The following is a 27,218-nucleotide window of genomic DNA, read 5'->3' as shown; positions in this document are numbered from 1 at the left end:
AAGAACAGCCATGGAAAAAGTTTGAAGAAATCACAGGTGCTAGTGGAGTCTCCAGTAAAAATATTGCAAGCAATGTGGTAGAGTCCATGGCATTAAAAAAAAAGAATCAGGCCCCCTTGTGTAATTATAGTGTCTTCAGTTGGAGATGGAAATTTAGTCTATCTTGCAAAACTTTTCATTTCATCTCATAAAAAAAAAACCCAAAACAACCAAACCAAAAAACCCTCAAAATGAAAGATCTGCAATATAAAAGGATTGACGTTGGTTATAGAAGGTATTAGAGATATGGAAAGAAAGACCAGAGAGAGAGGGGAAAATGTATGAAATCTAGAGTAGACAAGAAACTTGCAAGGTGCTGTGAGACCCAGAGAATGCCTAAAGGGGAAGTAGAGCTGCACTCTGCACAGTATTAGAGGTGATTTAATCTATCGTGATGTAAACCCTAATGCTCCATGGCATAAGTCAGAGACCCACTGCCTGCCTAGCTTCAGAAGACATTTTTTAAGTGGATAAGTTATTTCACAACTATGTACTATAAATTGCTTCGTCTTGTCGTTGGGACTGCTCATACTGGTCACTTGTGGAGGCGCAATACTTGCCTCCACTACTAATCTGTTATGGGATATAATTACATGTCTCTGTGCCAGACCTTGAAGGGTTCTCAGTGAATAAATTCCTTAAAAAAGGGTCCTAATATCCTGTCAGTAAATGTCCTTGAAAATTGTCTCAAGGACTTCTGCCTATATACTTGGCGCTTTCTCCCAGTGCACTGTCTTCCTGTGGGCACAGACGTGTTCGTTTGAATCAGCAGGGAAGTCTATATGGGAGGACAGTGATCTGGATTCAATGCATGCTTTTAAATAAAAGAACCTCTCCTTAGTAAAAGAAAATGCATGACACTAGTACAGTGTCAAAGAGCTGAGCAGTACATTTTCTGAGCATGAAACACATTGACAAAAATTCCCTGTCTTGCTAGATGGGATTATGATAAAGTGCCATGGCTTCATCACTATTACTGCTGTGACTGGATTTTGTTTGTTGGTTTGTTTAGGTTAACATTTGTACTGCTGCTAAAAAGCAATTCTCTTCTTGTTCCTGATTCAGCTGTTCTTCTTGGGTATGCTGGACTATGCAAAAGCAAAAGGATACAGGGTGGGAATATGGTGAGCTCTGGATGGCATGGCAAAGGAAAGGTCTGAAACATCTCTGCTGTTGCCTTGTGAAGTGTGTGTGTCTTTCAGGGCTTTGGAGGCATTGCCAGTGATACAGAGCTTTGGCTTTTGGTTCTTTAGATGTGACACATAAGGACTGCTTTTCAGCTGGGCTTGCTCTTGCACCCGCAGTAGTGTTGTCTCAGTCATGGCTCGGGTGGTCTATCACATCAGCAATGATGAGGTGATGTGGGACAGTCTGACCCAGCCCTATGGCTAGGGCAGACGGAGCTGCAAGTTGTCTGCAAGCATGAAAGACATTCCTGTTGTCTTTCAGGAAGATTCTCTACCTTGAACTAACTGGCAAAGGTTAGACTAAACTTTCTGTGACGAATAATAAAGCTTCTGTGGACAGGGTCCAAGCCAAAACTGTGAACAGCCTCTATCTCTGAATTTCAGTGTGTTACAGCATTTGCATTAACTTGTAGATAATATGCTCATAAAGCATTAATCTAATACTCTGAATTATGAAGCCGTTGCAGTTGAATTAATGTCTTTTTACGATCAATTCTTATTTTGGAACTCCTTATGTTCAATTTCCCGCAAAAAATCTCCCTTCTACCTAAAATTTGCATATCTGTTTTTTAATAAATCTGGTAGAACGCGACAGAAAGTATGAGGTAGATTAGTGAAGGTATTCCACAAGCTAAGGCATGTAAAATGAGCAGCAATGTGTGTTTTGCAATACTTCCTCCATTTTTAACCCACGTTTTAAAGTTGTTGTGTTTTAGAAGCATGAGTCAAGATGCAAATTGCAGAAGATGCATCTTGTTGGCTTTGTATTGAAATCCGTTAGACATGCAGTAGTTCACCTTGTGAGTTTAGGAAGAAGTCAGTTCAAGGCTGGAAGATGAATTTGGCATAAATTTGCAAAGATGAAACTGTAGGACCAGTCAGCCAAGCACCTTTTTAAAAGGACAAGTTGAACTCTGCTGGGACATTCTAAATTAAGGTGGCTCAGAGTCAGAAGCCTGCATACTGGATGCATTGGGGTTCACTTCTGATTGCTGCTGGTGGCGGCAAGGCAGACCGGGATCTTCATACTTCTTTGTTGAACCTTGTTCTAATCGCCTCTCCTATCTGCAGGTAATAACTGGTGTTTGTTTATTCACTAGGATGAACTACATCTCAGCAAATTCAGATTAAAATCTTTGCCAGCAGCAAGGGGACTCTTTTAGGTAACCTAGATGAGACAGGACATAAGGATCATTTGAGCCTAGCCCAGCTTCCGAAGGGTCCAAGTGATAATTTGTAGATAGAGCAAACCTATGGTAAGAAGTTTACTTGAAATGTCTGAAGCATTATATGCTCATTAGGTAGTTAAAAAAAAATAAAACACCTTTTCATGATGGGAAAACAAAGAGGACATAGATTTGATTTTTTTGTTGCACCAAGGGGTTCTGTGCCAATGAACTGTGAGAGCAAAGTTTGAACATTACAGTATTTATAAACATTGTAAAATTTGGTTCCCTAGCCCGTTTTGTTTATCAGCTACTTATTTGATTCAGATTGTTGGTAAGATAGAATTATGAGATAGCATTTGGGGTACAACTGTGACTTTTCAATGATTTCCAGTGAGTCCCTTTAAATCTTCAGGTTGGCTACCTCAAAATACTCCAGGGATTTTCAACAAAGTTTTTGGTTATGTTTGCTAACGTAGGAGAAAACAACCCCACAGCTCGGTAAGTTAGTTTTGTAATGATATATGTTCTTAATATCCAGATAAACTCCTAATCCTACTGACTTATTTTTCTTCAGTCATATCTGTTGACAGTTAGCCTCAGAACTTACTTGATGTTGTATATAAATAAGTAAATCCTTCTATCAGTTTTCAGTTGAATGCTTTTAATTTTTTTTAGCTCTCTTGTTCTTTCAGTTTGAGAAACAGTAGATAATACAAAACTAGATTTTTTTTGTGTGTTGCATAAGCTAGTAAGTCCCTGTTTTCATTAATTCTCCAAGCTAGAGATCCTGTCTTTTTCAATCTCTCTTCCTATGGAAACTTTCCTTACATCTCTAATAATATAGCATTGAATCACACAATGATGAACTGAAGCAGGATGTTTCCTGTTGTGCAATTAGCTTTGATGAGTGGGTCTGGCAATACTATTGACTATCAATTGTCAGATTATATCAAGTGCTTGGGGTTCAGGGTTCATGGATAGATGAGACTGACACTCTTCCTGGTGGGAAAAGGCCAGGAGAGATTTGCTTATCTAATTTTGGAGCGGATGGTAAGTGGCACTGTTGAAGGGGCAAGGTGCCAGCTTCCTTCAAAGAAGTAATTGTTGAACACTTTCTCAATAAATCATCTCTTGTTTCCAATAAACTCACCAGTGTTTGTTCTGCCTCTTCTTTTCCCAGCAGGAAGATCAGGCTAAGAAACACAAGAATTAGCTGAGCCTTTTGCCTTTCTTAACCCTGGTGAGGTTGGTGCATGCTGTGGGAGTGGTGCTGGCCACGCTCTTTGACAACACTGCAGAAGGTCTCGTTGGTTGTGATGACTCCCCAGGGTCTGGGACAGCCAGACACACCAGGTTTGTCCAGTGTAAAAGCACACACACTTCCCAAGAGAGCACAGACCTGGGGACTGTGGCATTAATACAAGCTCCATGCTGAGCTATAGTTGTCCCAAGACTGCTGGGATCACCTGCACCTTTGATTCTGACTCCTGTCATCTGCAGAAACACAGCATTCCTGGACCACCCTGGTTTCAAGCCAGCTGCTAGCTGAGGAATTTCTAGGTGTTTCCTTTAACACCCACCTCTCCTTTTCTCCACCAGCCTGTGCCAGTGTCGCAGCACACCTTGGACCTGCATCCACTATCTTCAGGGCAATTTCCTTTCCCCATCATTCATGACTCCCTGTACTATCTTGCTTCTTCATTGAGCCTCACAGCAACTCTATTTGCCTTGTAAGAGGAGTATTCAGATATGCAGAACTAGTGCAGAACAAATGGTTTGCAAGGTACTTCTCAAGAGTGTTTAGGTGGTGTCTGGGCATTTTCTAAGACCAATAACCCTGGTTGTTGCTCTGCCTGCCACAAATATACTTTTGTGCAATTCTGTCTCCAAACTTGATTTCCCCCAAACTCTTCTTTCTCATAAAGTAGGCGAGGGGATTGCTGTTGTTGCCTGTTTACTACTTATAGAAATGTCAAAAGCAGTCTTGACTAAAATGTAGACATTAGCAACCAGTTCTATGGTGGACTTGAATTAATGAAACCAGATTTCATTTAGTTTAACTTCCAAACATCTTGGTTTTCATGGAGAACCTCAGAGCTGGGCATGTTTAATTTGTACATATCAAGATGCTTGGAAGATGGGGAGTTTGCTTTGTGGTAAACTGATTTTAGGCTTAATACGGTTGTTTTGTGTCATAACACCAATAAATTTCCATTATCCACACATTATTTCTCAAACTATTGCTCTGATGTGAGTAAAATAGTGATACTAAATTGATTTAAAGTCATAGCATCCGGCTCCAATATTGTGTGTGCAAAGAAATGTCCATAGGGTGTCCATTTTGCTATGGACATAGACAAATTTGCGGTTTCTAGATTTCACCCTGAGTATATTGCCTTAAGTACAGCACACAGAGAGGTATAAAGGCCAGAAAAAAACCCCAAGAATGTCACTATCAACCTCTGTATGACCCTGGTAGTAGTGCCTGTAGGAGTGGCCCTTCAGTGCGTTGGCTCAGGCTTCCTATCTCTGATAGTATATACTTCTAATGATCACTGAAAACAGGAGCCATTGTATAGAAAAAGAGAAACAGAGAAAGAGGCAGACAGGGAGGGAAATTTAAAAAAAATTAGTATTTTAAGTCTTCTGTAATTTGCAGCAAATCAAAACACATTATTGTGTGAATAATATATAAAGAGATAATAATATAAATGAATGCTCCATTTCTGTATCTGCACACCCAAAGAAAGAAAAATTGATTCACTCCCATAATTTTTCTCATCCAATTGCTGTAAAATAATCTCTTTTCTCTCACATCTGTCATTATACTATCTGAAATATGAATATGCATCCAGAGAGCAATATCTAGGTAGATTTCAGAGAGGTTTCTTCTCTTCCCTGACCTGTGGCAAAAATAGGTCATTGACAAAATGGAAAATAAAATCACCTTTTTTTTCAAACTTTTCCATCTTTATTTTACTGAGACCTGCTTTGATAGTTTTGTTTTCTGTTGTTGTTGCTTCTTCTTTCACCTCCATTTTTTTTTTTGCCAGTAAAGAACAAAGAGCTGTGGGGAAAGGCAAAAGAAATAATGGAAAGAAGCAGGCTTTACTCACCCCTAATTTTGATATAAATCTTCAGAGAAAATAGTGAATGAATGGATGAAAGAGTTTGTCCCAGAGCTGTAAAAGGAAAACATTACTGGAAGTTGTTACAATTTTTGAGGAATTTGAATTATCACCACTTGCAAGAGAGCAATCAACTGCGTTCGCTTAGCGATACAGTGAACTGAGGCTTCTTTTTCCTGGCTGTAGATGATGAATTACTGGCACTGTTCAACTACTTTCTGAAATAATCCATTCCTATGGCACAACATTTTGTGGGATCCCAAATGTAGCAATGATATTTGTAGATTAATTTTGAATGCCCTGGTAACTCATTGCCTTGGTACAGAGGTCTCCTCTGGTCCGTGCTTTTAACATGCACATTCCTCAGTGGAGAGATCCATTGTTATGCCTTAAACCAGGAAGGACACATTAAACTATCAAAAACCAAAGCACTTAATGGAGAGCAGCCTTCAAAACACGTACACATGTGTTTGTGCTTGGGAGGGTGTCTGTATTTTGTGCAACCCATATCTTAATTGTTTTTAAAAGGGTGAGAATCATTACTTCTGGAACACAGAGTGTAAGGGGGGACAGTGCAGCACTGCACTGTTCCTGTTGCACCACAAGCTGCAGTGCTGCTTACTAAGATCTTTGCAAAGGTACATGACCCAGGGATTTCAGCATCCTTAGTGTCACCAGTGCATGGATGCTGCAGACAGATGTTTTTGCATGCAAGCGTATTTTTAATGTTTGGTTATATATGTTTAAATGCATGTGATTTTAGAGATACGACATATTTGTGTTGGCAAATAAAAACTGTTAGAATGCAAAGTGTCCTTTGACAGGCACAATGGGGAATATTAAACAGAAGACTAAAAACTATTATTATCCAGTACTGTTATTGTTTAATATGCAATGCCAGAATGCTTCTCCTTATTCTGTGATGTTTAAGATGTCCAGTTCACAGCTGTCCCATTACTTTGCCTGATTCTGGTGTTTGACACCAAACACTTCCATCCTGAGGTGGGTCCTTGACAATCTTTAATATGACAAAATGATTTGGGCTTCCTGTCATCCAGTTTAAATCACTTTTCTATCCACACATAGAAAAAGCTCCATCGCAATACTAGATGGCCACAAGCAAAACATGGCTGGTCCCAGCCTAACCCTCAGCTGCACACGGCATTGCATTGTCATCATAATTGGATGTGATAGATTTCCACTCTGCTTTACTAAAATTTTGTTTGTAATTGAATAAATGTGCCACTCACAGTTGAAACTACATTAGCCCAGAGCAACAGCAGCATGAGTAATTTTTAAATGTGTGGGTGCTTTTAATATACATACATATATATATATATATATATATATATATATATACACACACCTATATATACACATACGCATAAATAAAATAGGCAGGATGATCTGGTCAAGTGCCTAGCTAAGATTAGAAAAAAACCCGTCATTGCTGCATGGCATCCTGAACTCCATTTTCTCAACGTGTGTTGTACATTTTCCTCCTCAGAGAGGGGGAAAACATAAAAGCAATACTGCAGACTGCTGTGTGGGGGAGGGTTTTCTTCCTCACGCTTTCTACTTTTGTCAAGCCACCTGAGAAGTTGATATGAGAAGGGCATTTTAGAATAAAGACATTACTCTGACAGCAAATACAAATGAAATAAAATTGGCCTAAGGCTTTGATGCCAGAACCTGAATGGAGAGCTGAGACTTGGCAATGCACTAGTTTAATACACCAGAGAAATAGAACTAGAATAATTTGCAATGCGGTATGATGAAAGAAGAAAATATAACAAACCCAGAGATTAAAATAGACTTTCCAGCCTGTATATATTCACATTTTGCACTCAAGTTGACCCATAAACATAGCAAAAGATGGATACGTGCACTTTTCACTTCTTTTGGATCAAGGCTGTTGAACACAGAGGGATACCACATCAGGAGCTTGGCCCTGAGACTCCAGAGGGAAAGAACTGAGGCTCTTGCAATTTGTGGATGAAGCTGTCTTCATGGGCATCTCCTGCTTCTGGGAAATAGCCACCACCAGCCACCTTAAGCCATTGCTCTGTTTGCTGACCAGAAAAACACAGAGGCTTTGTGGTGGAAGAAAATGAATACTTGAGAGAAAGAAGGCACTCATAGGACACCTTGTGCATGCCATTGATGTTTTGGTTTTTTTTTCCTGTACATGTGCACACACATCCATACCTTCCTCCAAGTCTGATTACTTTCCTTAGCATAAAAAGTCTGGAATTGAGGATTATTTGGGGTTTCAAGCATATAAATGTGAAAAGCCTATAAATACTTGTACAGCATTTGTAACCAGAAGTGATCCTGTCTGCTGCCACAATGCAAAGAGAAAAAATAATAGCCAATGGGTTAAAGACTGAGTTGTTTCACATTAACATGCGGGTCTGTTTATTTTCATATCCTCCAGAAGACATCATTTATTGGTTTCTAATGTTTTTCAGGTTTGTATGACCCAAATATGAATTGTTTGACTTTTTTCTGCAATAGGCATTTTGGCAAGTACTGAATTCATTTTATGGTATTAAGTCAGCTGTAGAGAAAAAGAAATAAATTGTTGAAGTATCAGAGCCAATTATGGGCACTGGTTCATGTGCTGGATTCTGCATTTTTCCTTTAGATATTTAAATGATTCCAGTGCACAGGCTCAGTCATTCCAAGTATTTGGAAGTATTTAAATCAATTGAAAATCCCTTTTCAGCACAAAAGTCAGATACTATTACAGTGCCTTTAACAAATATTAATGGTTACCTTAAGTTTGTGGTAGGATTGGTATAGGACGTAATTTCTGGTATAAAGTTCCACTTGCTGGTAAAGGAGTAAAACTACACAGGAAAAGTGCCATGAAGTGCATGCAATAATAATAACAACAGCAAGAGTAGCAACAATAGCAACTCTGTTTTTTAAAAACCTGGGTTCAAAGACCATGCCATACTCCCTTGCTGGTATAAGTCACTCCAGTTTCTTCAGATGTAGAATTAGATTGAGCAGAGAGTGGTTTGCAGCAAACAAATTAAAGACACCCCAAATTATACAGCATTCTCCTAAAGGGAGGCTTTTGCTATGAGCTCTGTCATACAAATTCTCCTTAAGAAGGAAACCAGCCATTCAAACGAACCAGCAGTTTACATCTAACTTGTAAGTCTGAATCCTTCAAGTCGTTAATTTTGGGTGGGAAGGGCAAGAATACAACTATTGTCTGATTCTGCCAGTAGAGTAAGAAAGAGAATAGTGGTGCTGTCTAATTCATTGGTAACTTATGTACATTAGAAAAGCAATAACTTTGTCACAAGTGTACAAACTATCACAAGTAAAGCTTGATGGAAAAAGCTCCAGCATGCTGCAGTAGCAGTGCATTTATTTATTATCATGTATAGTTTAACCTATTTCTTTGTTGACTGATTTTCTGCTTTTCACACAGATATAAAAAAATCCTAGGTTAGGGTGTAAAGGAGGGCAAAGCTTGTAAGCAAGAGCTGGCCAGCTGGTAATGGGGGTTATTAACTGAGGACAAAGCAGACATTTACAACAGTGGGGCAGAAAAGAGAATGAAACAGATTTTTAGTTATATTTTTTTCCTTCAAAAATATCACTTTGTCTATGGCAGTTCAAACACTTGGGAAAGAAAAAAAAGTAATAATACGAATATTTAGGCTACCCCTAGGCATTTTTCATGCTCTAGATATCCTCAGAATGTAACAGAGCATCCTAGCTCACCACGGAATAACGTCTCAGATATGCCCTTCCCCTGACTGGCTGGAGGGACTAATTTATGAAGAGAGATTAAAAGAATTAAATATAGATAGCTTCTCTAAGTGAAGACTACAGTGGGACAAAAGAATAGCCTACAAATACATGGAGGGGGTAAATTCCTGAGGGAGGTGAATTATTTAGGACAATAGGGGAGGGTTTAACTAAGAGTAATGGGATGAAATTAAGAATAGGAAAAATTAGGATGAATATATAAAAGAAACCTTCTTGACAGCAAGATCCATTTGGTCATGGATGACTGTCCCTTGGGAAGTGGTGAAAGACCCATCATTTGATATATTTAGAAGCAGGCTTTGACAAAATATCAGCTAATGCCCTGTGGAAAACAACTTGCAGGGAAATGTGTGAGAGGAGTTGGTAGGAACTGTTGGTCTCCTTAGTCTTTCTGTATTACAGCTCATTAAACCAACCCTCCAGCTCCGTGTACTGACTTTGCCATCAGCACGCTTAGACCACATGGATCCTGTGTGAGAGCCACTCCAGCACCATTCCCTTGCCCAGGTGGAGACTGGTAAATCTGGCAAGGTCTTCTCTTGACATGGGCTCATTTGACAGGTCAAGATGCAGATGTTGTCTACCTCCACTGTAGGGCTCCTCCTGCACTGAGATGCTGAGTTATCCTTCCCCATTTCCCTTACAGCACCCCATGGAGGTGCTGCAGCAATTTCTTAATTTTTAAAATCCTCCAGCAGAGATGATTTCATGTAGGGAGCTTCTTGAACCCACAAATGCTTGACACGCGCCTCCCTCTCTCAGATGTATGTTGGGATGATAGTTCTTACTGCCACCCCCAGTGACAGCAGCAAGCACTGCAGCTCGAGAATTACGCTGCATTTAACTTTTGCTGTCTGTTATAAAAAGGTGGCAATGGCTTAGTCTTATTTTTAGGAGTAGAAGAGACATGGTTTCTGTAGCTAGCTGCAGGATCCTTTACCCTGTCATATGCCTGGGCATAAGAAAGAGCTGCAGTACTGTGCAGTTTGTGCATATCCTTATTATGATTAAAACTGCATTAAATACAGAGACATGAAGTCCATTGCTTTTAAAGAAGTAGAACACAAAACTACACTTAACATGGGTTTACCAGTCATTCAGACCCTTAAACAAGAATAATGTGCTGTGATGGAAAGATGTGACTTTCTAGATGCATCTGATTTCCATTATGTAGAAGAACTCAATTCTGACACTTTAAAATCATTAAGGCATCCTAGCTGAGGCATGGAATGTTTCTATATTATCCCTGCAAATCTCTCTCACCCAAAGTCTCAATGTGACCCCGTCAATTCCCAAGGACTGCATCACCACCCTAAGGGACAAATGCCCTGCAGAAAAGGGGTTTTAAGAAGGACCAGCCTTGCACAAAATGAATTCAGCAACTCCAGTTTGTCATTTTGCCCTTCTTTTGCAGAGAAAAAATACCCACCACCAACAAAAAAACCCCATGCTAGTGATTTCTTTTGACTTAAACTGGGCATTCAAAAAGCTGTTTTTATTAATGAATCATATTAAGCCATCAGTGAAAGGCTCCCTGACTCTGTTTAAATAACAGGCTATGATTCCTCCCTCCCGCACCCCCCTTCCCTTTGGCTCCACTGCTATTAATTGAGGAGTTTCTTTGTTTCTTTTCTAATGAAGCTAACAGAACACATCTGTCAGGTGCTTGTATTCTTCACCCGTCTATAGTATGTAATAGCCCAGCTGGAGGCTATAATGCTACACAATACCCCTGGCCGTTACAGCAACTATTTATTCCTGGGCTTTTCCTCAGATAGGGATTTGAAAAAAGTCTGAAATTTGGGCCTAATTGCTATTTACACAGCGATAGACACCTGTTCTAGCTGAGACACTGGCTCATGAATCCCACACCTGAGACCTTAGGGAAAGTGAAGGGGAAAATTTCAAGCAGCTGCCAGTCCAGTTCAGAAACAGAGAGCTTTTCTATGTGATATGTACGTACAGTACATAAATTCGTGCCCGCATATTGCCATAGCTACTGTTTCACAGCCAAATGTTCATTTAAAGGCTTAACATATGCTGGTTGTGTGGACATACGTACACAACCAGGAGGAAAGAGTTTTCTGCCTTCACTTCTACATTTTTATTGGACTCTCCCAAATTCTCTGTGCCAGGATTTCTTTCTCCAAAGATCAGTGGCCATGGGTTGCTGCCAGCTGCTGAACTTCCACTCTCGCCTCATATTGTGCAGCACAATTGCTCCATTTTCCCCTTGTTTATGCAAAGGATCCTGCTCTTCCTCTTTGTTTTTATTCAGGAGAGTTTTTCTTGCTGTATGCTCCTCAGGAGCAGTAGTCCATGGTGATGGTGGCGGTGGAGGCTTTGTTATTGCAAAGCTGCTAATGGTGGGCATGCAGTGTAAAACCATACATGAACCTAATATAAGTTAGCAGCCTCTCCAATGCAGTTAAGAGCTCAAATTGATTAAAATGCAACTAGCTCATAAAACTGCCTGTTTATTACCTCAGATGTTTGCCAAAGACACAGAGCTGAAGAAAAGGTTTCTTTCCTTTTCTCTCCTCTCTTAGTCATCGTCATTCTTCCGCCCCTATTTGTTTCTGTTCTGTGCCAAACAGCCCCATTAGTTAGCTGTGGGACAGGAATAAAATGTTATTGCCCTGCCACCTTATCCGATGACAGCATCCTCTGCCTCTGCTGGGGTTGGTGGGAGCTTTTCACAAAACTTTTCCCTGCAGTCAGGGAGGCCTCTGAGCTTTTTTGTCAAGACCTCTCTTTTGTGGGAAGGCCTTTTATTCAGTCTGTTACTTTAATCTGGCGATGCTCTGTCATCCCAAACCCACCTTTATAACACTCTTGTTTGGGGGGAGGGGAGAGGCAGAAGAAGAGGTTGAATAATTAACTGGAAAAATTGGTTCTTATGTCATGCAAAAGACATCTGAGAGCTGCTGAACATCAAATGCAAGAAGGGAAGGTGAGGAATAGGACTGTTAATAGATGGATTTAGAGAAAAAGTGAGAAACGCTCACACAAGGGATGAAATAATACTACCGAGCCAAGCAGAATTTTCTAGAGGCTTTTAAAAACATATATATCAGAAAGATGACTCAAGTAGCCAGCAGAGCTTTTAAGATGGTGTGGGGCACCCAGATTGGTGACAGACAAACGGGATACTGCTAATATTAATTATTTGCCGCAGGGCTCACAAAAGCAGTTCAGTAACTGAGGACAGAAACAGAAATTCATTTCCCAGAGGAGGAAGAAAGAAGTAGTGAGTGATCCCAGGGTCACTCCAGGACAGGTGATAATGAAATTAGAGTTAATGAAGATTAGGAAGACACCACAGCCAGATGAGCCTCCATCCCAAGATTATGAAGATGATGCTGGTAATAAATGTTCCCTGTATATGAAGAGGAACCTTAAAGGTAGAGGGAAACCATGGCTGCATCTTATTTAACAGGAGCTCTGGGATAATAATAGTCATTAACCTTTTTCTTCTAAAGACTGAAGTTTTAACAGCCACTGAGTACCTAGTGTCACAGACTCACCTGGTAATGTTGGTAATGCACCTTCTCTGTCTCTGGAATAACCCCCAGGTTAAAGGGAATGGGTATAGTGGATGGATTACATATAATTGCCTCGCTATTTGGAACAACTTTCTTTCTAGTGAAACCAAATCCTCAGTCTCTAATAGAAACCAAACTATATATATATATAAGTATAGCATATGTATTTATATTCTTCACTGCAGAAGCTGTACGCGCTTGTGAATATAAACCACAGGAAGCAAAGTGAAAGCAAGCAAAAGTGGAAATGTGGCCCCCCTTGCAGAGATGATAAAGTGATGAGGTGACAGCTCTGACCCACTGCTGGCTTGTGCCAGGGTGATTTAGGAGGACACTGACTCCAGTGGGTAGGGATCCAGTGACCAAATATTCACTGTGGTGCACTGATTTCCATTGCCTGGTATGATTTTATATTCAACACAGGTGCTGCCTGGGGCAGCTTTGGGGGTATGCTGTCTCTTCTGCAGCCTGTATAGTCCCCTGGGGATGGGTGTGTGGTTACTTAATGTCCAAGAGAAGACTTTGGGTCTGTGACCCTTGCTGAACAAAACTCCTGCTGATTCATATCCTGTGTCTAGCAGGATACACAGGTTTTCATCATTTTTAAGTGCTATGACAGGGTGTTAGTGTTCTACCCGCCTCACCCATGTTTCACCAGCGAGATGCTTTTATGGGTCTGTTCTGGGCTGGTGGTTTTATCCTCAGCATCAGACTCGTCCACTGCTCCCTTCTGTTAATGACTATGTATTCCTTTTTTGACCTGTTTTCATATATAAACTGTTTCTTACATCTTGTTTCTTAACACTTCTTGTATGTGTGGCAGATCTGATCACCTTCCCCCTATTTCTGTTGTCTGTTATATAAGACAGACGTCTTCACCTGCGCTACAATAAGCTGATCCTCAGGCCACCCCTTGAAATGCCTTTATACTGTGAAAGTTTTGCAGGAGAGGGCCTTGATTTTTCTTTCTTTTTTTTTTATATTTTTATTTTTTTGGTAATCATGTAAATTGCTTCCCAGTTGAGAGTGAAAACATTATGCCTTTGAGTAAATTGTAGTAAACCTCTCATGTAAATCAGCTTTTGTATGATACTGCCTCAAAAGCTTTCTTGTTGTCCAGGTAAATAATGCTCAGTTTCCTCCCATTAATTCAGGGTGTTACTTCTGTGATGATTTCTCTCAGCTTTGTTGACCATAACATTTCTTAAAGAAGATATGCCTATACCTTTGATTGGACTAAGCCCTACTGAATATTGCATTACTCCAGCTCTGCGTGGTTGTTATGGAAAACAAATTTACAGCTGTAGAGGGGTTTTTTAATCATTAGTTCTGCATCTGAGTTTTGCAGTTTTTGATGTTCAACTCGCTTTCCTTTGTTATCTCTCTAACCAAAATCACTACATCAGGCAAACATAGTTGTCAGGATGCCATTCCTGGCTCTCTTTTCTTTGTCATCAGTTAAGTCCTTCTGTGTTACATATGCAAAGTTCAGGTGAGTAGCACTGGCCTCAGCAAATTTAAAGCAAGCGATGCAAGCTTAGGTTTACCAGACAGTCTATGTGATAGATCGTCATTTTGGTTTGGCTCATTGTTAATGGATGAAGTTCTAGATAGAAGAGAAAGAAACACTTGATAGATTTTAGAAGTTAGCTTTATATGAAGGCAGCTACTTTCTGTTCATCAGCAGTCATGATAATCATCAACAGTGGTTTATTTCCAGCTCTGGCTGGTTTTCAGTTTTCTGTCTAAACTTGGTTAAATCTGAATCACAGGTTACTTCCAAACTTTACACCGTGTTCTTTTTAATGGCAAAGTGAAAAATAAAGTCATTGGGTCATTCAGAAGTTTTGAAGTGGAATAGTTTGCAAAGCTTAATCGTGATTTAAAAACCAGTCAATTTTGATCATTATTTCAATATTATCTTTGTTCATGTTTATTACCTTTATTCATGTTGAAAAACACTCAGCCTTGTAGAAGTCCTGCTTATTTTCAGCAGCACTATACCCAAGATATAGCACAGTTAATTTTGGAGAGAGAACTTAATACTGTATGCTCTGATCTTCCTCTGGGAAATATTTTCTAGACCAACATATTTATGCCTGTGTATAATCTGAAATACAGAATATACATTCCCAAATGTACACGTATGTGTGCCTAATAAAAGCACATAAATCTATAAAAGAGGTCTCCTGAAATCAGTGAGACTGTTCATGGATAAAGACATTGCACAGTCTATACAAAAGGAGCAGATTTCAGAACTTTTAAACCCAGTTCTAGGAATCAAATGAATGGATTCAAAATAGATGGGAAGAGGGTGATTAGGGCTTTTTAGGCTGTGAACTCATGACTCAGGGCCTCACAACACTCTGTGTTTGCACACCACCTTGCACAATAGAGTTCAGTGTTTTTGTCTCACTCTTGGGTACAGTGGTAGTGAAAACTATTAACAGTGACCACAACTATCAGTGAGACTGGTGGGGTCCTTCCTTCCCACATGTGAACATCTGGCCATGCAGACCATGTCCCTTTTACCAGGAACTTCAAGAAATCCTTGTGGCCAAGACAATAATTCCTTACAGAGGAAATTAATGTTGGGAGACTATTTAATGTATTTTAAGCTGCCTTTGAAAGCTGTTTAGCAGGTGGAGAAAAAGAAAGAGATTCAGCAGCATGTGACCAGCCAGCGCTCAGTGGGCCACAAAAAGGCTGGAGTCAGACTATCAGAGACACTTCCAGATGTTGTCCAACAGCATCTATTTGACCGAATCTGTGGAATAATAGAGGAGTCCACATGTGAGCAAGTTACATCTGAGTTCTCAGGGAAAGAACCATGCCTATACATGATATAGATATTATATGGTTTCTTGGCATAGTCCAGGAGTTCATTTTACATTCAGCGTTTAACCTCTTTCCCCCCCAAGGTACAAATGTCAATATTGGATTTTCTCTGGTTGAATGAATGCGTCACAGTGCAGATTAACCACTGGCAGCGATAAAGGACTTTCACTTGCCAAAACTAAATTTCCCACAAATGGATCAAAACAGTCTGAAGTACAGAAAAGAAGCAAGACAGGAAATCTTGCCAGATTTAGTCATGACGGTTCATTAAAGTGATCTTAAGTCTTCAGTGTATTTGCCTTATCTAGGAGCTCCTGCTTTCAGCCAGCAGGAAGTATAGGCTTGTGTGTCCTGGTGTGTCTGTGCAAATGCACATACACTTGGGGACAAGGTGGCAGGGCAGTAGCTAGTGAGACAGATAAAGCTAATGCTTATCACAGTGGAGTTCCCCAAAAGCCCACTACTCTCTTCAGTTATTCTTATGTTCACAGTGTAAGCTGAATTTCCCCTCTCACTCTCAGGTTAATGTTGCTGTACCACCATTTATTGTTGTGCTTTGTTAATTGCAGAGCTGTGTGCGAGGCAGGTGGGCTGCAAGAGGACACGGTCCCTGTGAGCTGGGGTGGGTGGGAGCTTTGCTTCTGGGGGCTCCTGGTTGCTGTTGGTCACACTTCTGGATGTCTTAGGGCCTTAAAAATTACAGCTCCTTCTCCCACCCCATAAACTTGAACAGTGTCTCTTGTTCCGGCATAACAAATCTCTGCCCTTGTTTACATCTTAACATAGGTTTTGTGGTGTGCTTGACACACTGGAGGGAAGGAAAGCTGTCCAGAGGTACCTTGACATGCTTGAGAGGTGGGCCAATGCCAACCTCATGAAGTTCAACAAACCCAAGTGCAAGGTCCTGCACGTGGGTTGGGGCAATCCCAGGCACAAATACAAGCTGGGTAGAGACTGGACTGAGAGCAGCCCTGAGGAGAAGGACTTCGGGGTGGTTGTTGACAAGTAGCTCAACATGAGCCAGCTTCATTGTGCACTTACAGCCGAGAAAGCCAACTGTATCCTGGGCTGCATCAAAAGGAGCGTGACCAGTAGGTCGAGGGAGGTGATTCTCCCCCTCTACTCTGCTCTCATGAGTACTGTGTCCACCTCTGGGACATCAGCGTATGAAGGACATGGAGCTGTTGGAGTTAGTCCAGAGAAGGCCACAAAGATGCTCCGAGAGCTGAAGCACCTCACCTGTGAAGACAGGCTGAGAGAGTTGTGCTTGTTCAGCCTGGTGAAGATAAGGCTCCAGGGAGACCTTAGAGAAACTTCCAGGAGCTAATGGGGACCTAAAGAGGGACTTTTTACAAAGGCATATAGTGACAGGACAAGGGGGAATAGCCTTACACTGAAAGAGGGGAGATTTAGATTAAACATTAGGCTTTTAGTTGTCATGAGGGTGGTGAGGCACTGGCACAGGTTACCCAGAGAAGCTGTGGCTGCCCCATCCTTGGCAGTGTTCAAGGCCAGGTTGGACGGGGCTTGGAGCAACCTGGTCTAGTGGAACGTGTCCCTGCCCACCGGATGATCTTTAAGTTCCCTTCAAACCCAATCCATTCTATGGTCCTATGATTCTGTGATAGGTTGTTAAAGTTAGCTCAGCACAGCTCACCTCAGATTTAGCTTTTACTGGAAAACTGACCTGCCCTTATTTATTCTTCCAACTTTTGTGCTCTCTGCAGAGCTCAATGGCAACAACTTTTTATGTTCTTCTGGTTCACTGATTTTTTTTTCCCCTTTTTTCAGAGGCTTCTATCATTTTTCCACTTCTGTGATTTTTAAATTTTACATGTTTATTGCCTTATTAATCATCATGAAAAGAGGATGGGAGGACAGAAAGGGAAGAAAGAATAGGATACACATGCATCTGTTATTAATATATAATGGATATAGTAATATTGTCCCAATTGTTTGCCACCAAATGTTAGCATTCACAACAGTGACTTGCAAGGCAATGTGTTACTGAAGTGTGGTGAGTGCAAGATTCAAAGCACAGACCTGCTTTCTGTTTTCTTTGACTTTATATGACTGTTCACTGGAAGATAATTGCAAACACAGGCATCTAGTGGGCAATAGAAAAGGATATACCAAAGAGCTGGGGGTCTGATTTTTCTGGGCTGCAGGAGTACACATGTAAGGTCAGAAGTGGTGTGACTGGATGGTGAAAAGCACAAAAAATACTGCATATTTTTAAAGTAGCAGTTTTATGTAACTTGAACTGAAGAGCCTTTTTTGTGTTTGAAAAGTGGGGACCTTCAGTAAAATGGGATAAAGGTCAGTATTAGAAGAGATGCCTCAGTTGATCAAGGAGATGGAAATTACCTTTAACTTGAAGAAGATTCTGTGCCATCAGGGATGTTACAGGTGTCAATAATGAGTATCAAAACTATATAATGGCTAATTTTTAATTGTTTTAAAAACAAACTTTTGATACTTTTCAACAGTGAGATTTCAAGATAGATGGCTAAAACTACAAGTTTTACACTTGTAAAACTACAAGTCCTGTTAGGCATATATAACACGCTTGCCTTAATGCGTGTTCCATTTTGCTGGGCTTTAAGGACTATCATGCCACAGAGGCCTCTGGTGGGCCAGCTGGACAGACAGGGGATCAGGAGACAAGGAAGTTGCACCAATTCTTATTGCAGCCAGAGCATGTCTTGGATAAAATTGTCCTGTCTTAACTGAAAAACATGCACTGATCTAAAATCATTACAACACAAGTAAAATGGATTATTTTTTCCTATGTTAAATAACGTGAAAACAACTGTATTACTGTTCTAAGTTAGGTAGTAGTTAGTATGAATTACTGGTGTGTATATATTAATATATAGATTGTAATGCTATTTTTATTACAGTAATGGTAACAGAAAAGAGTCAAACAGCTTGACACATACAATAATTTCATGGGGAATCAGTATCTCATTGATCCTAAAAGAGCCTAGTGAGGACATCCCTGCCACTGGAGGGACAGAAAGTGGTTAACAACATCAGTTTCTCACCCTGGTGATCTGTGAGCAGCCCAGCCCTCTTCCACTGTGGTACCAAGGAGCATGGAGAAAAGGCTGGAGCAATGTCCTTTCCGTTTAGGTTGGTTTTTTTTCTGTTGTGTTTACATACTGCATTCCCTGTCTATGTGAGGCTGACAGCAAGCAGATTACTATGATACTAAAAGATTGTTTGTGTGGTATCTCTTCCTCAAGACCAGTGATTTACAAAGTTTTACCAAAGCCCTGAAAATAGCATAATCAGGAAATACCACCCTGAAAGGTAGAAGCAGTGTTTTATTATGGACTGCAAATGCAAATGTAAACATAAAGGAGAGGGAGAGATGGACAATAACTAGGGGTTGATCCAGGGGAGAGGGTGGGTGAGGACAGGGCATCCATCTCATGTATGAAAAGAAGAAACTTAAATCAAGAAACACTTGCATAAACCTAGAAGCTGGCCCTAAAAGAGCAGCCAAGCTAACTACCTCCATCAGACATGTCTAGTCTGACCAGCATGTTATAGGATGTGGCAGGTTCCAGGTCCCCATGCCTTGGGCAAGCACTTGAGCAAAGGGCTCTGTAGCCCCATACAGGCACATGCACCTGGTTTCCTCCTCACAAGGGTGCAGGTGGTACTGGGGAGAGGATTGGTCTCAAGGGGGTCTGGTTCCAACATGAAATGAGATCATTCTCTCTCTGATGTTGCCTAAATTAGCTGAAGTTTCATATTCAGACAATATTCTGCCATTTTGTTCTTGTGTAGTTGCTTGCAGCTTCTCAATTGAATGTTTGACCCTGACTGAACAGTACACAAGGAAGCTTTTCTCCCTCCAGCTTTTATCCAACACATTGCTTTGCAATGAACGTGTCTGGTGTGGTCTGCTGCTGAAAACTCAGGTATCCTTTGGGGGAAGGAACTGGCATAAAAATCAGCTGTAGCTCCTGTCACCTGACACAAGCTCTACAGGTCTCAAAAGCAGGGATGTGGTCCCTGCCAGGCTGCCCACCATGCCCAGATAGTGCCAGGGAACCGTTTGTTGCAGCTGGGATGTAACACATCTTCAGCAACACCTTGGGTTTAAGGGCTGGATTGTGGGTTTGAGAATTTCTTGGTCTTGTTGGCTCAGGCCAGGCTTAAAGGAGCAGTGGGGAGGTTTTGGCTCTGGCAAACAGCGGCTGCTGGTAAGGCAAGTAGGATGGTCAGAAAGTAACAGGGCAAGAAGTTCTGGTGTGGCCATGTGGTGAATGAGCCCATGCTCATCATGAGCAAATGGAAGCTGTCACTCCTGCTAGTGGCACCAGCAAACCTTCTCTGGTGGCACATCCCTCTGCAGTACAGAGGGATGAGAGCACCAGGCAGGTTTTTCCTGTGGGCAGCTCACTGCACTGCAGTAACCACAGGCGGTTAAGTGGCAGCTTGACCAGCCACCTCTCCTTGCAGAAAGTCCTGAGGCCCTGCATTTTTACTCAAAATGACACCGAGGTGTGCAATGCAGGTGTCTCCACAAGGGATGATGATGTGCAGACAGTACACGGTTTAGGAGATTGATTGCAATCCAAATGTGGAGCCTTTCCCCTCTCATTTCCACAGGCCTGTTTGCCTCTTGCAAGCCATATCTGACTTCCTGCATGGCTCCTCCACAATACATGTACAAAGGGTTTGGTCCAGGTCCTACAAGCCCTGAGCACTGTTCCTCTGAGGAGCTGCTGCATCTGGGTGCATGGGGTTTGCTGTGCTTGATCTGCAAGGAGAACCCCTCCTTCTCACACTGCCACCAGCTCTGCTTTTCCTTCAGCACTCAACTTTGCATGCAAAAAGTTTATACCGATAACTTAAAAAGAAAACATCAATGATTGGAGTCAGAGCAATAAAAGTGAAGTGCATGGCTGCTGCCAGGCTTCTTCCTCGCTCCTTGGTGTTCTGGCTCCAGCATTCAAGCAATAGATTTAAATATAAAACAGATCATTAACGGCTGGCTCAACATCTGCTAATATTATTTTCCTTGCATTGTCTGTGCATCTTTGTTTATCTCAGTGTGTTACTTTGTTTTTCCCCTTTTATAATAAGGATCATTCCTTTATTTTAAAGCGCCGCATCAATTTTCAATTGCTTGGGCTCTTGGAGCCTCCCACGCTTTGCCCACATGCTTGCACCGCACGAAGAGGTGGAGAAACAAAGCGAATGCGAAGCGTGGGATGATTGTTGCTTCAAAAAGCCAGTAATTAAGAATCTGTTAGAAAAATAACAACTGAGTTTAATAAGAGCTTAACTTAGCTGCGTGAGCTGGACAGAGAGAGACTCCTGGGCTGTTTCATAGAAACCAAGCAGCTTGACTCTTCAGGAGTCTTTCAAGTGACATTGAAGTGGATTCATGAAACTTCAGTAAGAGGCATTGTTCTTGTTTCTATTGGAGTTCTTGTTCTTTTTCTTTTGAAGAAATTATAATAACTAGCATTATAATGAAAATTCAAATGCAAAAAGTTAAAACTTTGGTATAAAATGTACCCTTATACTAAAATAGCTGATTTATATCAACAAAATCCTGGGCAATTCTCAGTTAAGCCCCAAAGCCTGTTGTTATTATACATATCCCTCTACCTCCATACCATGGTGCAGATGGTACAATATGCAAAATCACCAGCTGTTCAGATACTCATGGAGTACTTAAGCTAAGTGAATTGAGGCTGTACTGTACTTTTATACGTTGAAATTCATCCATATTTCTTTTGTCCCCACTCTCCCAATGTCATACCTCTTCAAGTTCATTACATTTATCCTGATGAAAAAGAACTAAAGAGAGAAATTCGATCTGTAAATACCTACTGAACATAACTTTCTGTGAAGCAAATTGACTTATAATATGGTATCGTATGAGTAGAGCTGTCTTCTGCTTAGATCTGTTCAAGAGGATCTCCCTCCTTACTTGCCAGGGACAAGTAAAGAGTGCCTTTCAAATAGTCTTCTCTTTTCTGTTTACCAAGCAGAAGCAAAAAGCCCCTTTCATCTTCCTAGTCCTCAAGAGGTCTTTCACTGAATGAGAGGGTTTCTTGTTGTCCAGAGGAGTCCTCATCCCTGAAATAGCACAGATTCTCCATCACTTTTAAGACACTTGCAGTTCAGGAATTCCAGGTTCAGTTCTTCATTTCTGGTCCTAGGCTGCGAAGCACTACAGCTCTCTTTGTGCCTCTTACCTGGGCCTGGGTCAGCAGTCTTGAGGTGCTAGCATGTTTGAAGACAAGTGTCAGAAGATGACTGTAAAAGCATGGCCAAATACCCTTGCTTGAAGAAACCTCTGTTTCCTCAAAGGTCTCTGTTGCCTGTTTTCATCTTCAGTGCTTGCTGGGATTTTGCTGGGACTGGTACCAATTACTGTACATCTGCCTTAGAAGTCTGTAGAACCCCAGACACTGGGTCTTGACAAAGTCATCTCCACCAGTTTAATACAGGCACAGACTGCTCCACATCACCCAGAGAGCTCTGAACAGTCCTTCTTTATAGTATGTGTTGTTAGTTGCCATTGTCTTTTAGGTGCTTTAAATTTGTAATATAGATGAAAGGTGATCGTAGTATATTACTGGTGACTCCATAAGTAAAAGTCAAACCAAAACAAGCTAGTCCTGCCTCGGCATGACTGTTTCCTTTCTGCTACCTCTGTCATGCTGTCGTTTGACTTGGGAATGTCACATTTACAAAAGGCTTGATCAATAAAATGTTGTCCCAAGTTTTATAACAGCTGCTAGCCAGTTTATGTCAGAGAAGTGCAAGTTGTATTATCCAGTCTCAGGATGGTTGGGCTGGAGGAGAAATGAAACACTTGCAAAATCCATCCCTGGAGTGACAAAATTTGGAACCATCTCTGGTGCTCACTCACCCTTTGGCTTAAAGAGGTATTGCAAGACCCTCCTTGGTGGTAACTGAGATATTACCTCATTACAGTGAAATGTTAAGACAGATAGTAGTTGCAGTAGCTCAGTAATGATAACTCAGTAGTCCGAAAATTTCCTTTGGATATCTCACATGAAACACTTCAAAAGCTGAGGCACGTCATTCTCAGTATGGAGCAATAATTTGAAATTCTGCAGATCCAGATGCTGGCTTCCCACTGAATTCATTGTAAATCACATGCTTTTGTACTGTCTAAGTCTGGGCAAACAGCTCTCACCCGAGGAAACAAGTTATGCTCAAGTCTGCATAAACAAATACACACACCAAGTTTATTGCACAAGGCAAAAGTCCACTCCTAAACACAGGTGTGGAGATCAGACTATCAACTTCCCCACACGGAGGCGAGAAGAGGCAATGTTTTATCGCTATTGGAAAGCCAGGATAACTTCACAATGGTCCTTCAACCATCACCCGTCTGGTTGGTGTTTCATGGTTTGCATTCACACAGAAAGTAGTTTTCGGTCAGGGTCACTGTTTCCCAACAAGCAACTTACAGAGAGGCTGGAATGCATTTGAACAGTGTGTGGAAGTGGAAGATAAAGTTCATCCCTCCATAAAGAGAGTGTTGGAGAAGGATCATCAGATATCAAGTGGATCTCAAGCTGAGGGAGCCCATCACTGACATGAGCAAACCCCACGAAACAGCATCAGAAGCTGAGGTTTCCCATCTGCTCTTGGGCTGGCAGCTGCTTCACTGCATGACAAAACCAAAGGCATGACACCATTTTGCTTCTGTGCTTCTTCAATGCTTCTCTCACGTTTTAAATAAACTTTTGACTTCTGTCCAAATCCAGTTAACTGGGAGGAAAACTCAAACTGTCTTGCGAACACATGGAAAGAGGTGATAAATACAGTCTCCCTGATATTATATGGTAATTGAGCTTGTATGAATCATAACTTTTCAAACTTTTATTAAACTAATGGGACTGAGTTTTGGAATACACTTCTTTTTAAAGGGTGGCTAATGGTAATTTAGCTATGTTGAAGATCGTCATCCACAACAAAGTTGTTCTGGCTCATCACAGCCCAACTTCTCATGTGTCAGCTGTTGATAATTTTTCAGTATCCAACCTGGAATACTACCTGAACTTCTGAAAAAAATAATCTGCTTCCGAAACATGTGAAAGGCTTCAGTATATAAATAATGAAGAGCTCCTGGACAAAGAGTTTCAAAGGCCCTAATTCTTTCCGCTGCTTTGAATTGTGGTTTTATGTCCCAGACTGCTATTGTCCATGCGTCTTCTTGAGTGAGCTTGCATGAAGCAGGTGCCTGTCTGTCAAGCTTTCCTGGCTTTTTGTGAAAGCATCTTTTGTCCTTGTAGCAAAGGATTTTAGAGAAAGTTACTGATGTATGAAAAGAAACTTCATTATTTTTGCTACCAGCCAGGTAGATGGAGAAGTTTAAGTCTAAAACCCCATGGAGCTTTCCTGAGAATTTGAGCCTAGTATATCTACAGCCATTTTTGCAGGGAGGCAGACACTTACTCTGAGCTCTGACTGTTCTCATGCACACTTTTTCTCATCTGGGCAGATTCTCTGGGGTTTGGCACCACACTGGTGTAGCCACATGTTTCCTGACTGGCTTGGAGTGTGGTCAGATTAAGCTTGAGTCTGCCTGCAAAATGCTGTGTAGACATAGCCTTTGATGTGCTCCTGAGCCAGATGTAGCACTTTCCAGCATAAGGAATGTGGAATAACAAGTTTTATGACATCTGGCATTGCAAATGTTGCCCCAGATTGAGCATTGGTTCCTATCCAAAATTATAATCTCTCTTTGTGGGATGCACTTACTTAGGATCTGTATCCCCAATGCTCAAGTGTTTTTCTCACAGCTTGCATTTGCCTGGGCAAAATAGATGGTGCCTTGCGTGTGTATCCATGCAAATGGTTAATTTGCAGGTGAAAATTAACTGTTCCTAATAGCTGGAAATAATTAGAAAAATGAAGAATCACAGAGAAGCTGATATTCTTCTGTTAAAGACCTTGTAAATAAAACAAAGGAAAGAAGTTGCAGCTTATGTATCAGGACTGTTAATTGTCCCTAAGTTGAGGAATGTTTTCTTGGCTGAGCACTGTCTCTGCCAAATGACTCATGAAGAGCATTGTTGTGGCATAAGTTGAAGTTAAGGAAAATCGGTATTGTTATAGGCATTCTGATCTGACATGGACTGTTTCTGTAGAGTGACTGGACTTCATCCTCTACAGTGGAGAACATATGTCAACACCTACAACTTAATGCCGGCTAGGAAAGAAGCAAGATAACATAGCTGTGAAAACTTTGGGGAAAGAAGCTGAGCAGGGAGAATCTGTATGTGATGTCTATGGGACTTGTGGACACTTAGCAGCTGCAAAAAGCCAGACCACTGATGGTGGCGCTTAATATATTGACTTAGATGCTGAGCTGCAGGCACAAAACCATGGAAGTTTTGGGGGGATCCGGCTGTCTGTCTGTGTTTTCCTCCTTGAATGTATGGCAGGAGACATCTAAGTACATGCTCATTATACTGTAAGACTGCTTGGAGAGAGAAGCTGTATCATGCAAAGGTTGCTGATACCTCCAGTGTAACTTCTCTGTTCCCAGACAATTGTGCGTCAGTTCATTTACTTTCAGTAAGATGTAGAGTGGAATGGAGCTGACATGAAAATCACATGAAGCCAGTCAGGAAAAGTTAGTCTTGCCGTCTTGGATATCCCTAAGAAGCCGTGATCATCCTGATATAGAAATGTCCTTGCAGGCATTGTTGAGATAGGTACCCAGGAAAATCCTGGGAATAGATTAGATATAGTATCTTGTCCTAAAAATGCTGTGTCATGTGAGGGCTCATACCTGTTATCTTGCTGATAAAGTGCGCAAGCACAAAGGGTACCCTGCTGCCCCTCCCAAACTCAACAGCTGCTACTTGGAAGAGGCTTTTTTTCCCCCCTAATTGGTATTAGATGATGAGGATGCCACAGGCTTTGAAATACTGGAAGCCAGCGCTGATCACGCTTACAGATAGCTGAACAATACTGTGCAATGTAAACTAGGCAAACAAATCCATCTGGGTTGCCAGAGAAGGCAGAGAAAAGCTCTAATCTTCTAGAAGCAGCTGTTGGCCAAGCTGACATTGAAAGGCATTATTTTTAAAATGAAAGCTTCTGTGTGGGTGATGAAAGCTGCTGGATTTCTTGCTTTGGACTGGAAGCACTTGTCAGTAGCTCAGGCAGAGATCAAAATCGATGAGTGCTGCAGGGCAAGAGTAATAAGCAGGACCCTCTTTGGTGGGTAATGGGTTTCTGTCCACTCTGGGAATACCCGCTTACTGGGGCAGGGTGGGAGCAGTGCTGAACCAGGGCAGGACAGCTGATGGTGGACCTGAACTGTCTGAGAGCCGGTCTGCAGTACGCTCCCTACTTCAGATGCTCACCGCACTGTATAAGGTAGGAAGCAGGTATCCTTATCTGATTACTCTTGGAGAAGTCCCAAAGCCTGGGGAAGCTTATGGCCAGACATTAGCCCATGCAGAGTCCTAGTGTGGACCTTGTCAGGACAGTTAAGTGAGCAAAACCTTCCTACAGCCTCTGACAGCAAACAAGTAATGTCAGGAGTCTGGATGTGCTGCTCATGCAAACCAAGTTACTTCAGTCAAAGCAGATTTATTCCAGGACAAGTGAGTCAAACCTAGGGCTTTTGCCAATATAATATTACAAAGTCAGAGGAAAAATTCCCCAAACCCTAAAATTACGCAGTCATACTGGCAAGTGTCTTTAGAAGCTTAATCTTAGTGCCTGAGAAGTTCAGTAAAAAAGAAAAAAAAAACCAAACAAACAAAAACAAAAAAGAGAGATAATAATTTCATTTATGAGAATAGTGTTGTTAGCATCAATGGGGTTTCATCCAGTGTGAGATGATGCAGTTCAAATTTGGAAGAGCAAAGGAGAAGAGATCTCTCATGTGTACAGTGCTCTCAGAAGCCTAGTGGTAAGTTACCAATGGCACTAGCAGCTGGCAAAACAGTTGTAATTTATATTTCTTGGTTTTAACAGTTTGTGATGCCTGAGGGATGCTACAAAGATCCATATTTTTACTTATTGCACTGTGACTGTCAGAAACATAAAATCCACCCCTACCAGGATAAGAAGCATTATTACCCATGCTGTAGACAGGGACACTAGACTACAGAGGGGTTTGCTCAGAGCTGTGGAGTCATGGCAGGGCTGTCAGACATTAGCAGAGGCAGGGCCAGGACCAAGGTCTCTTTTGCAGGGAAGAGGCGTGGCATTGGAAGATGCTGCATTGGGGTCTGTTGTGAGCAGTTAATAGTTCCCCTTGTACATGGTAACTGATGAAGTAGTAAACTTGACTTCAGACTTCTAGGCTTGGAAGCTGGAAGGAGAAGAATAATATCCAGGGTTACTGTAAAGCTCCCTCTCTGAAAGCAAGTTGTCCTTTGGGCATTGGTGCTAGCGATTAGCCTGTTGGAGTAAACATGGGAGCAGAGGAGCAAGCAAAATGTTTCATTACCCTCCTTGCCAGAAAGTTGAAAGAATGTGACAGGG

Source organism: Pezoporus flaviventris, unplaced genomic scaffold (genome assembly GCF_033815535.1).
Source record: "Pezoporus flaviventris isolate CSIRO_AGI_PZ_B2104156 unplaced genomic scaffold, CSIRO_AGI_Pfla_v1 ptg000007l, whole genome shotgun sequence".
In the NCBI taxonomy this organism is placed as follows: domain Eukaryota; kingdom Metazoa; phylum Chordata; class Aves; order Psittaciformes; family Psittacidae; genus Pezoporus; species Pezoporus flaviventris.
Note: the sequence above shows the minus strand (reverse complement) of the source record.